Source organism: Apium graveolens, chromosome 6, assembly GCF_009905375.1.
Source record: "Apium graveolens cultivar Ventura chromosome 6, ASM990537v1, whole genome shotgun sequence".
Lineage (NCBI taxonomy): Eukaryota > Viridiplantae > Streptophyta > Magnoliopsida > Apiales > Apiaceae > Apium > Apium graveolens.
Genome location: NC_133652.1, coordinates 218,077,910 through 218,097,448, shown reverse-complemented (window position 1 = coordinate 218,097,448; position 19,539 = coordinate 218,077,910). Strand labels below are relative to the sequence as shown.

At 37.7% G+C, this 19,539-nt stretch overlaps 1 non-coding gene across 1 annotated transcript; it reads left to right on the top strand.

Moving 5' to 3' along the window:
* The first annotated feature begins 3,262 nt into the window (after positions 1-3,262).
* Positions 3,263-3,369, top strand: LOC141669281 (small nucleolar RNA R71). The gene has a single exon (XR_012553568.1). It is a non-coding gene; the product is annotated as a small nucleolar RNA R71 (small nucleolar RNA).
* Positions 3,370-19,539: the final 16,170 nt, after the last annotated feature.

Sequence of the window (19,539 nt, the reverse complement as noted above, 5' to 3'; positions counted from 1 at the left end):
TCGGCTTCGAATCCTTCTTGGAAACCAAATAGCGAATGGCCGCATGATCAGTGAATACTGTCACTTTTGTCCCAAGCAGATAAGATCGAAATTTTTCGAAACCAAAGACTATAGCCAAGAGCTCCTTCTCAGTAGTGGTGTAGTTCATTTGGGCCCCATTTAAGGTCTTGCTAGCATAGTAGACCACATGAAAGAGATTATTCTTGCGCTGCCCAAGAACTGCGCCTACCGCATAATCACTCGCATCACACATCATCTCAAAAGGCTCTGTCCAATCCGGTGCTGTAATAACTGGTGCAGTGATCAAACTCTTCTTAAGAGTCTCGAATGCCGTCAAACATTCATCATCAAATTTGAAAGACACATCCTTCTCAAGCAAGTTGCACAACGGCTTAGATATCTTCGAAAAGTCCTTGATGAAACGCCGATAAAAACCCGCATGACCAAGAAAACTACGGATTCCTTTCACAGAAATAGGTGGTGAAAAATTTTCAATTACTCCCACATTAGCTTTTTCCACCTCAAGACCCTTGCTAGAGACCTTATGCCCAAGAATAATGCCTTCACGCACCATAAAATGACATTTTTCCCAATTGAGCACCAAATTAGTTTCCACGCACCTTTTGAGCACGGCACGAAGATTATTCAAACATTCATCATACGAATGTCCAAAGACGGAGAAGTCATCCATGAACACCTCGACATTATTGCCAATCATGTCAGAGAATATAGCCATCATACATCTTTGAAAAGTGGCCGGTGCGCCACATAACCCAAACGAAACTCTGCGAAAAGCAAACGTGCCAAATGGACAAGTGAAGGTAGTCTTTTCCTGATCCTCTGGTGCAATACAAATCTGATTATACCCTGAATAGCCATCCAGAAGACAATAATACTCATGACCAGCCAACCTGTCAAGCATCTGATCAATAAACGGAAGAGGGAAGTGATCCTTCCTTGTGGCCTTGTTTAACTTTCGGTAGTCCATGCATACTCTCCATCCTGTGACTGTTCGAGTGGGGATGAGCTCGTTCTTCTCATTTGCTACCACAATAATACCTCCTTTCTTAGGCACACATTGCACGGGGCTCACCCAAGAACTGTCAGAAATAGGATAAATGATTCCTGCATCCAGCCACTTCAGAATTTCTTTCTTCACCACCTCTTTCATGATAGGATTAAGTCTGCGCTGTTGCTCAACAGTTGGCTTACTACCCTCCTCGAGCAGAATCTTATGCATGCAATATGAAGGGTTGATCCCCTTGATGTCTGTTATGGTCCATCCAATAGCCGATTTGAATTCTCTCAAAATCCTTAAGAGTTTGTCCTCCTCACTACCTGAAAGGTCTGATGCAATAATAACAGGTAATGTAGATGCATCACCTAAAAAAGGATACCTCAAGTGTTCAGGCAATGGCTTAAGCTCCAAGGTGGGTGCTTCCTCAATTGATGGTTTGAGCTTTCCTTCAGCATTTTTGAGGTCAGAAGTACCAAGAGATTCAAATGGCATGTCCAGCTTTCGCCTCCAAGGAGAAGCATTAAGATATTGTAATTGTCCATTGCCATCCTCATCATCACTATCAAAATCCCCCCTAAGGCCTTTTCTAATACATCAGACAGTAGCATATGATCGAGTTCTGAAGTAACCGCAGAATCAATCAAATCCACTTTTAAGCACTCCTCATCTTCTGTAGGGAATTTCATTGCTTTAAATACATTGAAGGTCACATCTTGATCCTGCACCCTTATTGTAAGTTCACCTTTCTGCACATCTATCAAGGTACGGCCAGTAGCCAAGAAAGGTCTTCCCAAGATTATGGAAATCTTCTTATCTTCCTCGAAATCCAGAATAACAAAGTCTGCAGGAAAGAAGAGCTTATCCACCTTGACTAGCACATCCTCCACTATGCCTCTTGGGTAAGTAATAGAATGATCAGCCAATTGTAGAGACATGTAGGTGGGCTTCGGATCAGGCAAATCCAACTTTTTAAAGATCGACAACAGCATCAGATTGATGCTTGCTCCCAAATCGCAAAGGCATTTGTCAAAAGACAACTTGCCAATGGTGCAAGGAATGGTGAAGCTACCTGGATCTTTAAGCTTTGGAGGTAACTTTTGCTGCAACACATCACTGCATTCTTCCGTTAGAGCAACGGTCTCAAGGTTATCCAGTTTCACCTTCCTTAAAAGAATACTCTTCATAAACTTCGCATAACTAGGCATTTGCTCTAGAGCCTCAGCGAAAGGTATATTGATGTGAAGTTTCTTGAACACCTCCAGAAACTTACCGAACTGCTTATCTAGCTTTTGTTGTTGCAATCTCTTAGGGAAAGGTGGTGGATGATAGAGCTGTTTCTCCCCTGTATTACCCTTAGGCAGAGTGTGTTCAACAGTAGTCTTCCTTGGTTCCGCCACTTTCTCCTTTTGCTTAACTTCTTCATCTCCAACTTCAGCTTCTCCTTCTTTTGCCTTTTCAGCATCAGCAACTTTCCCAGACCTTAAGGTAATAGCCTTGACTTGCTCTTTAGCTTCCTTCCTACCTGGCACTTCCGTGTCACTGGGAAGTGTGCCAGGTTGGCGATTGAGCACTACATTGGCTATTTGACCGATTTGATTTTCCAAGGTCTTGATCGACACCGCCTGACTCTTGCATAACAGCTTAAGTTCCTCAAAATCAGCACTAGTGGGTGCAGCTGCACCTCCCTGTTGAGGATATGATTGCCTTTGAGCATACTACTGTGGTTGCTGGAATCCAGGTGGATTGAACTGTTTACTCACACCTTGCTGATATGGTGGCTGAATAGCATTCTGATTATTACCCCAGCTGAAATTTGGATGATTTCTGTTGTTAGGATGATAAGTAGCTGGCACAGGCTGCTATTTTCGCTGATAATTGTTCACATACTGAATAGATTCGTTAACAAGAGAACACTGATCCATAGCATGAGAACCTGCACAAAGCTCACTGACCATAGCTATTTGATTGACTCCATAGGTAGCTAGAGAATCGACCTTCATAGACAATGCTTGGAGCTGCGCTGCAATAGCGGTGGCTGCATCGACTTCCAGAATACCTGCTACCTTCCCAGACATCATCCTTTGAGTTGGGTTTTGATGCTCATTTGCAGCCATAGTCTCAATAAGATTATAAGCCTCAGTATAGCTTTTGGCCCACAAGGCGCCTCCAGCTGCTGCATCGAGCATGGGCCGAGATTGGGCCCCTAAACCATTATAGAAACCAGTAATCACCATCCAATCGGGCATTCCATGATGTGGACATTTTCTCAACATTTCCTTGTAGCGTTCCCAAGCTTCGTACATAGATTCTGTAGGTTGCTGCGCAAACTGAGTAAGAGCACTCCTCATAGCAGCAGTCTTGGCCATTGGATTAAACTTCACCAGAAACTTTTGCGTAAGATCTTGCCAAGTAGTGATGGACCCAGCTGGTTCAGAATGTAACCAGTCCTTAGCTTTATCCCTCAGTGAGAATGGGAAAAGCCTCAGCTTGATAGCCTCATCAGTCGCACCATTATATTTGAAAGTACTGCAGATCTCGACAAAATTCCTTATGTGCATGTTGGGGTCTTCAGTCGCAGCTCCTCCGAAAGAAACAGAGTTCTGCACCATCTGAATAGTGCCCGGCTTGATTTTAAAGGTGTTAGCTTGGATAGCCGGATGAAGAATGCTTGACTGAATGTCATTAATTTTAGGCCAAGAAAAGTCCATAAGAGCTGGATCTGCCGGAACAATACGATCACCCATGATTACTGGCTCTTTCTGCTCACTTCCTGAATCCGAATCTTCAAAGTCTATCTTCTCCGGAATATCAAGAACTTCGTCTGTCTCCTCAGCTGTATCTAAAGTCCTCTTGCAAGTACGAGAACGAGTTTGCTTAAACGCTCGCTAAAGTGCCTGAAACACAACCGGAAACAATAAGTAACACGTCTTAATCACTGAGTCCTAACGACCAATGATGGTAAGTACATAAACTAAACAAATACGTCGAGTCCCCGGCAGCGGTGCCAAACACTTGTTAAGGCAAAAACACGCGCTAATATTCACGCAAGTATACGCGTTCGCAAGTAATATAAAATACTTTCTAGTTCGTTCCCACAGAGACTCAGACTAATTATGTTCAATTAAACTCACTCACCAATGTATGATTACTTCTCAATGTTAAGAAAATAACACTTAGATTTGATTAACTAATTATGAACTATAATTAACTACTAGAATTAAACACTTAATTAACACTTAGAATTAACAATATTAAAACACTCATGAGATCACAACTTCATTACTACTTCCTTCAGTAGTCATTGTTATTACCCTTAGCATGCAACATCGATGATATTAATCGAATAACACGAAACTGATAAAAGCCAACTTTCATTGTACTAATACCATTCTACCAAACATCCACAATTAAGATAGAAGTTGAATAGGCATCAATTATGTTGAGTCCCTATATGTCTACAGAAATTGACAACATAATGATTTAAAAACAAGTTATTCCTTTTGATTACACAGGGCGAATAAAACGGTTAGAGTTACCCACTAATCATGCAGACTCGTACATGAACCTATGCTAGCATGGCAAGTTCTAAATCTCGAGATCCACCGTCGCTTCACAAGAGATTAATACCCTTTCTTATATGTTCGCGACGCACATAAGACGAATACGCACAACCAATACTAGATATCATACAATCATCACACACTAAGGTATTAAACAACTTACTAAAGAAGTACATAGTAAATCCGTTATGACCCCATGATCACGATTAGCCCATGTTAGCACTCATCGTCATCATGGCATCATATGAAAACATGAAAAATAAACACAAAAGAATAAAAACTAAACTAATTATATTAAACCAGAGTACGTCACAAGAGTAAATAGGTTCAAAGCAAAGAAAACTAGCATCCAACGTTACAACGAAATAAAGAATCACAAGAAAATATGATTCCTCTTCGTTGCGATATGCTAAAACGATCTTCTTCCTTATCTCCTTCGCTCCTTGATTAATACAACGATCCAACACACGTGAAACGTTTCTGAATTCTACTTATATAGGAGTCCCATAAAACCCAGATTACTCAGAAGTTGGAAGCCAAACTGAATTAGAAGTCTAAAATATTAAATCTGAAATTACGACCCTGCGCGGCCGCTCAGCATAGCTGAGTTCAGACCCCTTCTGGAAAAATGGTCTGTTTGCTCCGTTTCTTCGCTGTAATCTGCTCCTCTCTTCCCACTTGCAATGCTAGACACATGCCAAGGCCTATTATTGATGAATTCTCCCCCGAAATGCAACTAATACCCTAAAATGCACAAAAACTAGAAAAACGCATCAAATACACAAAATACTTGATTTCAAGACACCAATTTAAGCTATTATAAGACGTTCTAAGTGGTATAAAATGCCACTTATCAGATGTGTACATTGAATTAGAATCTAAAGGTCGTTACGTGCTACAGCCGTGGGTCGTTGGAGACGGATTCAATTGTACGAAATGTTGGGTTAGACTTGACTTAGAATATTGAGTTTGTCGTGCTACAGCCGTGAGTCAATTATTCAAGAGGCTAAAGTTATATTAGGGAATAACATAAGATGTAATTGACAAGAGTTGTCTACCTATAGAACATCACATGACGTTTCGTGCTACAGCCGATGTTGTGTGATGAAATGTAGGATCCCTATTCCCACTAGCATTATGAATGCTTAATTTTCACTTAGGGGTTGTATAAATTAGATAAACTAGTGGGAGCCACTTATGAATAAAGACCCGATACATATAGTGTTTTGAAATAAAATTGAACATTTGCTAAGTGTTGTTATGTGTTTATCATTTACAGATTTACTATATTCGTTATGTCTTCTGCACTATCACTCCGGAGCATACTAGATGCTCACAGGTTAACTTGTCCTAATTTTGCTGACTGGCTTCGAAACTTGAGAATTGTTCTCAGGGTTGAGAAGCTGGAATATGTGCTTGACTCACCTAAGCCTACTGAACCTGCTAGCGATGCACATAATGATGAACATGTTGTGTATCGTAAGTGGATAGATGATGCAAATGTTGCTCAATGTATCATGCTAGCTTCCATGAACATTGAGCTACAGAAGCAACATGAGCATATGGATGCTCACACTATCCTTATGTATCTACAAGAGTTGTATGATGTGGCAGGGAGGACAACTCGATATGAGATATCGAAGAGCCCTTCCAAGAAGAAAAAAGTAGGTGAGAAAAAGCCGGTTCCACCAAAAGCTGAAGCCCCAAGAGCAAAGCTGTTTGCTTTCACTGTAACAAGGTGGGGCACTAGAAGAGGAACTGCAAGGTTTATCTTGCAGAATTGAAGAATAAGAAGGGTAGTGAGACTACCGCTTCTGATTCAGGCATGTTCATGATCGAAGTTAATATGTCACTAGGTCAAATTTCTACTTGGGTATTAAATACTGCCTGTGGTTCTCATATTTGCAATTCGTTGCAAGGACTAAAGGGAAGTAGGACTCTTGAAAAAGATGAGGTGATTCTACGTATGGGCAATGGAGCAAGGGTTGCGGCCATATCTGTAGGATCATTTAGTTTACATATGCCTACGGGCAAGACTATTATTCTGAATAATTGTTATTACGTTCCCTCTATTGTGAGGAATATTTTTTCTATTCCTATGTTTGATTTGGATGGTTTTTCATTTATTATTAAGAATAATGAATGTTCTATTTTTAGAGATAATGTTCTTTATGGACATGGTATTTTAAATAATGGTCTGTATGTATGTGACGTAGAGCATGATTTACTTCAGATTGAACAAACTAATAAAAGAAAATGAGATGATGAAAATCTGACCTATTTATGACACTGTAGGCTAGGTCATATTAGTGAAAATAGACTACGGACATTGCATAAGGGAGGGTTACTTGACCCCTTTGATTTTGAATCATATCCTACATGCGAGTCTTGTCTATTGGGTAAAATGACCAAATCTCCATTTAGTGGACATGAAGAGAGGGCTGCAGATTTGCTAGGATTGGTACGCACAGATGTATGTGGACTAATGTCTACGCAATCCATGGGTGGATTTTCATACTTCATTACTTTCATAGATGATAGATCTAGATTTGGATATGTGTATTTGATGAAACACAAGTCTGAAGCCTTTGAAAAGTTCAAAGAATATAAGTATGAAGTGGATAAACAAACCAAACAAAGTATTATAACTCTTCGATCAGATCGAGGTGGTGAATACTTGAATGGAGAGTTTCTAGATTATCTTAAAGAAAATGGTATAGTCTCCCATTAGACTCCTCCATATACTCCACAGTTGAATGGGTTATCTGAAAGGAGAAATCGAACTTTGTTAGACATGGTTCGGTCCATGATGAGCTATACGAATCTTCCAGTATTCCTATGGGGTTATGCATTGGAAACCTCAGCATATTTACTGAATAAGGTGCCTTCCAAATCTGTTCCTCAAACTCCATATGAGATATGGAAAGAAAGGAAACCGAGTCTTAAACACGTTAAGATTTGGGGATGTCCAGCTTATGTTAAGAAAGTTAACCCAGATAACCTGGAATCTCGATCCGTAAAATGTAATTTTGTGGGATATCCTAAAGAGACTTTGGGGTATTACTTTTACACCGATCATCAGGTGTTTGTCTCCAGACATGCTACCTTCTTGGAAAAGCAGTTTATCCTTGAAGGAAACAGTGGGAGCAAAATTGAACTTGATGAAGTTCAAGAAGCACAAACAACTACGGATCAAGTGGAAACACCTGTTCAGACTGAACAACCTTCTGTGGAATAGCCCATTCGTAGAATAGGGAGAGTGTCTCACCAACCTGAGAGGTATTATGGCCTTGTCATTGAGAATGTCAATGAGTTGTCAATCATTGATGATGACGACCCTGTGACTTATAATGAGGCTATGAGTAGTGTTGACTCAGAGAAATGGCATAGTGCCATAAAATCCGAAATGGAATCCATGTATACAAACCAAGTATGGACTCTGGTTGAGGCGCCTGAAGGTGTTAAGACTATTGGGTGCAAGTGGGTATACAAAAGAAAGATTGGAGCAGATGGCCAGGTGGAGACCTCTAAGGCCAGGCTCGTGGCAAAAGGATTCAAACAAAGGCAAGAGATTGACTTTGATGAAACTTTTTGGCCTGTAGCCCTGTTAAAATCAATTCGGATTTTGCTTGCGATTGCTGCTTACTACGACTATGAGGTCTGGCAAATGGACGTGAAAACGACCTTCCTCAATAGGGAACTTGAGGAGGAAGTGTATATGACACAACTAGAGGGTTTTCTTTCCAAGGGAAAAGAACACCTAGTGTGTAAGCTGCTGCGAACAATATATGGTTTAAGGCAAGCTTCTCGTAGATGGAACATCCGTTTTGATGAGACAATCAAAGAGTTTGGTTTTATCAAAAACATAGATGAACCATGTGTCTACATAGTTTGGTTTTGATCTATAATGTGTGCAATGATATGTACTTGTCCTGATGTTTTGTATGCTTTGAGCATGACGAGCAGATACCAGTCTGATCCAGGTGAGGGTCACTGGATAGTTGTCAAGAATATTCTTAAGTACTTAAAGAAGACTAAAGATTTATTTTTGGTGTATGGAGAAGATAGAGAACTGGTTGTAAAAGGGTTACGCTGATGCTAGTCTCTGAACCTAATTTTTGGATAGACAAGGATGATTATGTGTCTATGTCTGGTTTATGCTTTGTTTAAATATAAGTGATATTAGCTTGAATAGTTCATAACAATAATATTGATGATTCTATAATGAAAGCTGAATATATTGATGCTTTCGAAACAACCAAGGAGACTGTTTGGGCATGTGCTTAGGCGATATCACCTTATTAATGAGATTAATGATAAAAAAGATATATATGTAAAGTGCATAATAATGATAATGTTGCAGATCCACTGACTAAGGCTTTATCGCAGCAGAAGCACGATGGTCATACTAGTTCCATAAGTATTAGATACATGGGTGACTGGCTCTAGTGCGAGATTGTTAGTGTTTGTGCCCTAGAGACAACACTATAATTTTTAGTTTAATACATTTGGATTATTAATGTTTATGTTCTATCGATTATTCCCTTAATAATTTATCATATCTCAATTTACTATGATATAAATGTTAGATTAATAAATGTCCTTGGAATATGATATAAATTCTATATCTCTAAGTACGTGACTTAAAAATGAGATTATGAGAATAGTATCAATATTTTTAAAGGTCCCTAGTCGAATATTATTATTAAGGAACAATAATAATGCATTAAGACTAGTGTGTTTGTTGACTGATGATCACTTCTCATTGATCATAGGTATGGTAATACTAAATTCAAAACATAAGCACATGTATTAGATACATGGTGTTGGATTGACCCGTTATGAGATAGTACATGTTTATAGTCTCATAAGTTATTCTCACAGTAATAATAATGTAATGGTCCTTAGAGATGAAGTCATTATATTTCTATATGAGAATTAATATACTTTGATTCCATTAAAAGTTATCCTTGAACGGGTAATGATAAAAGTGGACATTGGGTATATTATGAATCGTATGAGTAATATGAATGATCTAGATGGGATATAACTCTCCTATTTTATGAGTGATACTATTGGCCTCTTGTCTGAGCTAGACTATGAAATGCGTTGTCGCGCTCAAATATTGATTTGATATAATAGTCTACTCATTGATCAAGAAAAATTGGATTAAACTATGATGAGGATGACACATTAGATGCCTCTAGTTTAATGTATAATATTTGGTTAATGGGATTATATTACATTGTACATTATCACGAAAGGTTTAATCGAATCACTGATTTAATTGTTATTACTTGGGTAGCAATGATGTTTTCCTAGATGTCGCTCATTGTTTTTAATTTTAATATGAGATATTAAAATTATTGCCAATGTAATAATAACCTACAGGGTCACACACAAAGAATGCTTGAAGGAAAAATAATTTAAATTATGAATATGGGAGTTAGAGTTTGATATGCGGGTTCAATATCCTCATTCGTTCTCCTAGATTCTGGGTACAGAATCCTTTAAGGGGGAGAGGATGTAACAACCGGTATTTGGTTATTCATAATTGAGTTGTATATAAATATTTGATTGTAAATAATTAAAGATTTACATGAATATGTGTTGATTATGTGTTTATGTGGCTAGTATAGCAGAATATTATGAACCGATAAACGAGGTGGTTTATTTGAAATTTTGTGCGTAATTTTACAGATATTAGTTGATGATGAAAATTAGTTTTCAAAAATATGTTTCTTTTAAAATTATAAAAGTGATTTCATAAAATTTCTAAAATTCTAAGCTATTTTATGGTATAATTTTTGTAATTTATGAAATTATATTTGATTTATAAAAATCATTCTTTTAAATGATATTTGATAATGCGAATAATAATTAGTTGATTACTAATATGCCCTTGCATGCATTTGATCATTCAAAAGGAGAAAAAGACATAATGGTAAATTCCAACTCCACTAACACTTCTTTGACAAGCCAAATTATAAGCATAACCTTGCATGGAAACCTTGGTAGTTCTCCTAGAAGGACAAACAAGTCATTTCTCCATTCCACTACCAAAAACAAACACATAAACTCACAAGTGATTAGTGTTACATGTCTAGTATTTTTTAAACTCAAGGTAAAGACCTTGATTCTTATGAATTTAAGGTCCAAATCATGAGTTACATCATTTTTGGAGATGGTTATGGTTGGTGAAGTGTTATACTCCCACCATTTCCCTCCTCTCCATTCGGCAATGGCTTTGTAGGAGCCGAGTGGAACCAATTTTTGGTTTCTTTGTTTGCATTCAAAAGTTTAAGTGCCAAAATCATGTTTGCAAAGTACATATCTTGGTTTAAGCCCTTGCATGTCATTAATTTCTATAGTTCTAGTCATGCATGTTAGTTTACACTCTTGCATGTTGATCAAAACTACGTTTTATGTTAAACCTCTTAGATAAAACTCTTGCATGTAATGTATTACTCAAGATATAGATGTATGGATGCTTGCATGTTGGTTTTAGTACCAAATTTTGATGTGCTAATAGTGTGTCTTTGAGACTAACTATTCAATGGTTAAATGCATATATTTTGGCTTCGCATTGATTGAATGCACTAGATAATCTCATCGATTTATTCTTAATACTCTTTTCTTGCCATTCGATTATTTTGACAAGTTGTTCTACAAATGACAAATCTGCCTGAATTTCTATTAGCTCAAATTCTATCACATGCTTGACATATGGATTATACTTTTTAAGTAATGATACATGAAATAAGTTATGAACGTGCTGATATTGTGGCGGCAAAGCTAGCTCGTAAGCAAATTTCCCCACTTGACCCAAAATTTCAAAGGGACCAATGTATCGCGGTGCTAACTTTCCTTTCTTCCTAAATCCGGCCAATCCTTTCCATGCCGACACTATTAGTAATACGTCTTCACCTACATGGAAATTCAAATCCTTTCGAGCATGGTTCACATACTTTCGTTTCCTATTTCGGGCAGTAAATAATCTTTTTTGGATCAAGTTGATTGTCTCTTTCATCTGTTGAACCAATTCGGGGTCGAGAATCTTTCCTTCTCCAACTTCATCCCAACTCGTTGGCGATCTGCATTTCCTTCCATATAGAGCTTCGTATGGTGGCATGTTAATAATGGAATGATGATTATTGTTGTAAGAAAATTCTACAAGCGGTAAATGATTGTGCCAACTTCCTGCGAACTTGATTGCACAACTACGCAGCATGTCTTCAATTATTTGAATAGTCCGCTCTCTTTGACCATCCGTTTGTGGATGATATGTTGTGCTCATATTCAGCTTTGTGCCAAGACTTTCTTGAAATTGTCTCCAAAATCTTGATTTAAATCGCGGGTCTCGATCCGAAACTATTGATAATAGTATGCCGTGACGTAACATAATTTCGCGTACGTACAAGTGAACCAACTTATCCAACAAAGACCTCTCATTGATTGGGAGGAGATGTGCTGACTTCATAAGGCAATTAACTATAGCCCATATAGCATCATTTCTGGAACTTGTTCGAGGCAATCCTACTATGAAATTCATGGAGATATTCTCCCACATCCATTCTGGAATATTTAAAGGTTGAAAGAAACCGTTAGGTCTCTGATGTTATGCTTTGACCCTTTGATAAATGTAACACTTGGTGACCCATTCTGCAATTTCTCTTTTCATATTTGGGCACCAGAACTTTTTCATGAAATCTTGGTACATCTTCGTGCTTCCTGGATGTATTGAAAATCTCGAGTTGTGTGCCTCTTGTAATATCTCGTTCTTTAGTTCGGTCACCTGAGGAATCCAAATTCTTGATGAAAACCTAAATACACCTTGGTCATCTTTTTGCATTCATATTTCTTCTCCGATCAGTTGATTATTCTCCTGATTGAACACCTCTTCTTGACACCTTCTTATCTTCTCCAATAATTTTGGCTGAAAGGTAATAGCATGACACATCTCTTCCATTCCTCCGCAAACACAAAGTTCCAATTAAAATTTATCTATCTCTTTAAACAATTCGTTTGACATTGTCATTATATTCAACTTCTCCTTCCTACTCAAAGCATCAGCTACCATGTTTGCTTTTCCCGGGTGATAATGTATCGACCAATCGTAATCCTTAATCAGTTCTAACCATCTCCGTTGCCTCATGTTGAGTTCCTTTTGAGTAAATATATAATTCAGGCTCTTATAATCCGTGTAAATTTTGCATCTTTCTCCATATAAATAATGTCTCTATATCTTGAGCGTAAATACAATGGCTGCTAATTCTAAATCATGAGTAGGATACTTCAACTCATGAAATTTAAGTTGTCTTGATGCATATACAATCACCTTGTATTGCATTAGCACACAGCCTAATCCTTTATGTGAATCATCGCTATATATCACAAAATAACCTTTGTCATCTGGTAGCACTAATACCGGAGTTATAACTAACTTCTGCTTTAGCTCTTGAAAACTTCCTTCACATTCTGTATTCCATTCAAACTTCTGATTCTTCCTTGTCAACTTAGTTAGTGGGGTGGCGATATTTGAGAAATCTTTTACAAATCTTTTATACTATTCGGCCAATCCTAGAAAACTTCTCACTTCTACAGGCGTCATTGGTCTTTCCCAACTCATGACCGCTTCAATCTTTACAGGATCTACCATAATCCCTTCACTTCCAATTATATGCCCTAAAAATTGAACTTCTTTAACCTTCACATTTTTAAAATTTTACGTATAAATTCTCTTGTCTGAGAGTTTCCAATGCTATCCATAAATGTTGATCATGCTCTTAATCTGACTTGGAATATATTATAATATCATCAATGAATACCACAACGAACTTATCCAAGTATTTCTTGAAAACTCGATTAATTAGATCCATAAAAGCTGCAGGGGCATTTATTAATCCAAAAGGCATTACTACAAACTCATAATTTATGTATCTTGTTCTCAATGACGTCTTTGGAATATCTCCTGGTTTTATTTTCAACTGATGGTACCCTGACCTCAAATCAATTTTGGAGAAACACTTAGCTCCTTTTAATTGGTCAAATAGATCATCTATCCTTGGTAACGGGTATCGATTCTTAATCGTCATCTTATTTAACTCCCGATAATCTATACATAATCTCATGCTTCTGTCCTTCTTCTCTACGAATAGAACTGGCACTCCTCACGACGACATACTTGGCCTTATTACTCCTTTATCCAAAAGTTCCTGTAACTAACTGGCTAACTCTTTCATTTCTGCTGGTGCCATTCTATACGGTGCCTTCGAAACTGGTTCTGCTCCTGGAGTAAGATTGATCTCGAACTCAATTTCTTGATTTGGAGATAATCCTGGTAACTCTTCTGGAAACACGTCTGAAAACTCCCTAACCACTGGGATTTCTTTTACGCTAGGAACTTCCTTCTTTCTATCCACTACATAAGCTAAAAATGCTTCGCAACCTTTCCTAAGCAACTTTTTACCTTGGACAACTATAAGAAACAATTATCCTTACCTCTAACCTCTAAATATTAGCTAATCTCCAGTTTCCGCTCTTAAATAAACCTTTTTAGATCTATAGTCTATCTGAACATTATTCTCTCCTAACTAATCCATACCTAATATTGTATCAAATTCCCCTAACTTGAAGAGTATCAAGTCAATTTGGAACTTATTGTTGGAACAATATGATCTCGGCCCTGCGTTTTATGATATAACTTTTAATGAGTGCGAACAGAACATTAACCTTAATCGCTACGGCGCAAGCGATTCAAATCCACATCTTCTACTGTATTCCCTAATTCTCCTTGGAAAAAATGTGGGCTTCGATCTCCCAAGGTGTACCTCTCCTTGAAGCTCCGAAATTCCAAAACCCTAGATGGCTCCTTGAGAAAAATGGCTCGCTCTCTCAAACCCTAGGATCTTATTTCATTTTTTTGTTCTCGTGTTCTCTCGTTCACGCTACTTCCAGCTTCAGGAGAATTAGAATATTTATAGGCTACAGTAGGGATCATGGATAATTAGGTCGGGCCTCCCAATGACATTCTGGGCCATGTTCAATGTCATTAAATATTAATTCAATCCACTAAAGACATAATATTTGCACTACCTTTCCTAATTCCGTAAATTAATTATTTAATTACGCTCCCATATTATTTGCTTATTAAATTCCCCATGTTTAAGATATTGCATGTTTATTAATTAAATTAATTGACAATTAATTTAATCGATAACTTTTATCCTTGATCATCCACTCAACCTTATAATTGTGCAAGAACAAATATGCCTACAGGACTAAAGCATAATTATCTTTATGAGCTTTCAAGAGGACATCATCACCCGAATATATTTTTCGGACACGGTTTCCTTTTATAGTTAATATCCCACTCTATATATAATGTCATTGCCCAATAAATATATTCGCAATTTAAAATAAATTACTTGATGTATGAATCAAGGCGTGTGCATTATATACAAGTGTCAATCACTATATCCGTATTAAGAACCTAAGCAATAATAATATCATAGAATCTTAGTTCTTCTTTATTGTCAGAATAAAAAAAGAATTATTCTATTATTTTGATCCCATTTAATATACATAAAGTATACAAGCATTATTTAATAGTAAATATATACTATTTCTAAATAATACTTCAGCCTTTCCAGTGGTTTGTCTAACACCACTTAGATTGTGAACCTTTATTATATTATATAAGGAACTTGACAAATTTAATCTTCTGCTATCTTATTTGATACTAGATTGTTTACAATATATAATATACAGATAATGTGAAAACATGCATTCAAGATTCTCAAATTATTATTATAATAGTATATACTTCAAACGAATAGTTCAGTATAAACCCTAACAATCTCCCACTTATACTCAAGCTGTTCTTTGAGTATATCAGTGTTTATTACAATCAATCCACTACCAACTATAAAACTATATGACCAAGTGTCTGACTCATATCGCTTCCACATGCTCCTGAAAGGCCTTAGCTGGTAAGCTCTTCGTGAAAAGATCTTCCCAGTTATCCATTGACGCTATATCATCCACAATTATATCTCCTCGCTTCACGAACTGCTGTATGAGGTGATACTTACGCTCTATGTGTTTTGCTGCCTTATGGGCCTGTGGCTCCTTGGTATACGCCACAGCACCAGTATTATCACAATAGATCGTGACTTGCCGTGGAAAATTAGGAACTACATCCAAATCTAACAGGAAGTTTCGGAACCATATAGCCTCTTAGCTGCCTCAGAGGCTGCCACATACTCAGCATCCATGGTTGAGTCTGTAATGTATTTCTGCTTCACACTCATCCATATTAAGGCTCCACCTCCCAAAGTAAAAACACATCCTGAGGTAGACTTTCTCTTATCCTTATCTGTATGGAAATCTGAATCGGTATATCCCAGAGGCAACAAATATGAGGAATTGTAAACTAACGTATACTCCTTAGTTCTACGCAAGTACTTGAGTATTGTTTTTACTGCACTCCAATGTTTTTATCCTAGGTTTGACTGGTATCGGCTAACTATGCCCACGGTAAAAAAGATATCAGGTCTTGTACATAACATAGCATACATTAGGCTGCCACATGCCGAAGTATAAGGAACTTCATTCATGTTCTCTATCTCCTTTGGTCTCGGAGGGTACTTACTCTTTGATAGAGAAAATCCATGTCTGAAAGGTAAATTACCCTTCTTGGAGTCCGGCCTGCGTGTTAAAATGAGCTAATATGTCATCTATGTAGGGCTCTTGAGATAAAGCCAACATCATTTTCTTGCGATCCCTTATAACTTTGATCCCAAGGATGTATGCTGCTTCACGTAAGTCCTTCATTTCAAATTGTTTGAACAACCATGCCTTTATTGAAGACAATATCTTAACATTGTTTGCAATGAGTAAAATGTCATCAACATATAGCACTAGAAAAGCCACTGCATTTCGTTCACATCTCTTATACACGCATGCTTTGCTTGGACTTTGATCAAAACCATACGATTGGGCTTCCTGATCAAAACGAATGTTCCAATAGAAGCTTGTTTAATCCATAAATAGACCTATTAAGCTTGCATACAAGATACTCTTGGCCTTCCTTTATGGATCCCCCTGGTTGTTGCATATAGATGGTTTCTTCAAGACTTCTATTAACGAAAGCTGTCTTGACATCCATTTGCCAAATCTCATAATCGAGATAAACTTCTATAGATAAAAGAATACAGATAGAATTAAGCATGACCACTGGCAAAAAGGTTTCCTCATAATCCATACCTTCTTTCTGAGTATACCCTTTCGCTACAAGTCTTGCTTTCCAGGCTTTCACCTTTTTATCTGATCCCCTCTTTTTCTTGTAGATCCACTTACATCCAATAGGTTTTATACCTTTGGGTGGTTCCACGAGCTCCCAGACCTGATTAGAATACATCGATTCCATCTTAGATTCCATTGCCTTTTGCCAAAGATCTCTTTATCTTGCAGTGCATCTTTGTATGTCCGTGGATCATCATTATGTTCACCAGAGACCAAGTCTGAAGACTCTCCAAAAAATATGAATCTTTCAAGCTGTCGAACAACCCTCGCACTACGATGAGGCACTGGTGCGGTACTAGTAACACGTTGTGCATTTTGTCGTGGTTGTTCTATCTGTATTATAGGTTTTTGGGTATTATCTATCCCTCCAACTAGTTCCTCTAAAATGATTCTACTCATGGGTTTTTGATTGATTATATAGTCTTGCTCTAAGAATCTAGCATTGGTGCTAACAATGACATCCCGATTCTTCGGAATATAAAATAAATAACCTTTCGTTCTCATGGGGTAGCCTACAAATAGCCTTACTTCTGTACGAGATTCTAACTTAGTCGCTTTCTTATTCAGCACATGTGCTGGACAACCCCATATCCGAATGTTTCTTAGACTTGGTTTGTCCCTGGTCCATAATTCTAAGGGGTTTTAGGAACCGATTTAGAAGTACTAGGTTCAGAAGATAAGCTGTTGTTTCTAAGGCATGTTCCCAAAATGATTTGGGTAAATCTGATAACTCATCATCGATCTAAAAGTCTCTAAAAGAGTCTGGTTCCTTCTCTCTGCTACACCGTTCTGCTGGGGTGTGCCTGGTGTAGTTAACTAGGATTTTTTCCCATTTTCTGATAAATATTCCCTAAATTCTCCAAGCAAGTATTCACCACCACGATCTGATCGTAGTGACTTGATACTTTTATTAAGTCGCTTCTCCATTTTAGCTTTGTACTCTTTGAACTTCTCAAAGCACTCATATTTACGGCACAACAAATAAACGTACCCATATCTAGAATAATCGTCAATGAATGTGACGAAATACTCCTAACCACCTCTTACTTGGATATTCATGGGTCCACATAAATCAGAGTGAACCAATTCCAATACTTCTTTGGATCTATTTCCCTTTGCCTTGAAATGCCTATTAGTCATTTTACCTTCCAAGCAGGATTCACAAACGGGAAATGGCTCCACTGCCAATGAGCTTAAAGGCCCGTCTACTACCAGTCTTTGAATCCTCCTCAAGTTAATATGACCTAATCTCAAGTGCCAAAGATATGTTTGGTTCAAACTAGAAGGTTCCTTTCTTTTAGTAGAGGTAGAAGATGTGTTGTTCAATTCCCTATATTGTAGTTGCAGTACATGTTGACTAGGATTAATTATATGCAAATTGTCTTACAATGTACCAGAACATATAATTCGTTTATTCATCATAATAGAAACATTACGATCCAAACAAACATTATAACCATCTATAGCAAGCTTAGAAATCGAAATCAGATTTATTCTAAAATAAGGTACATAAAGACAATTGTTCAAAACCAAAATCCTATCAGAACCAAAAGATAAATGAATAACTCCTACTACAACTACTGCTACTTTCGTAGCATCTCCCATGAACACGTATATCTCACCATAGCTAAGCATTCTGGATAGCTGAAATCCCTGCACAAAATTACAAACATGATCAGTGGCTCCTGTATCTACACACCAAGTGCTCGTAGATATAGCCGCTACATATATTTCCATAACTAGAGAAAGAGACATACCGGTATTGTTTGTCTTCCTTGGAAGAGGACAATCCTGTTTCCAGTGACCTGACTGCTTGCACCTGAAGCACTTTCCCTTAGGCTTTTTCACACCACCTTGAACTCCCACTGTCTTCACAGCTTTCTGTGTCTGAGCCTTTTTCTTCTTCTTCATACCTTTCATCTCAGAGAAAGAACCTTTCTCAATTACATTCACTTAAACACTTTTCCAAAATAATCCTTCAGCTGCCTCAATTTCTGTCAGGAGTTCCGCGAGACTATAAAACCTCTTGTTCATATTGTAATTCAAGTGAAATTGATCAAAACTTTTGGACAAGCTCATAAGGATAATGTCAATCAGGGTTTCCCCATCAAGTTCAGCACCAAGGATCTCTATCTCATTGAGATGCGACATCATCTTGAGAACATGATCCCTTACAGGCGTTCCTTCAGCCATCTGAGTGTTCATTAAATCCTTCATGGCTACTTGCCTAGCAGCCTTATTCTGATCTCTAAAAAGTTCCTTGAGATTAAAGAGCATATCCGCAGCAGTGGCCATAGACTGATGTTGATGCTGCAATACACCCGACATTACTGCCAAAATGTAACATCGCGACATCTCATTAGCCTTAATCCACCGCTTATAATACTTTTTCTCATCTCCAGGAGCATCAGCAGCACGCTGATCTGGCTTGGTTTCATATATTAACTCAAAATTTTGAGACCTTGTAAAACATTTAATGAATAGTAACTCTGACGGACGGGAAAAACTTTTGAGCCCACACTATGTAGTGCATGAGAAATTGAGTTTCGGAGTTGACATTATGATTATACGTACCAAATGAGTGTATGTAAACGCTATTAGTTTTCGAAGAAAATGAACTTTGAAAAACGACCATATTTACGACTCATCGAGGAT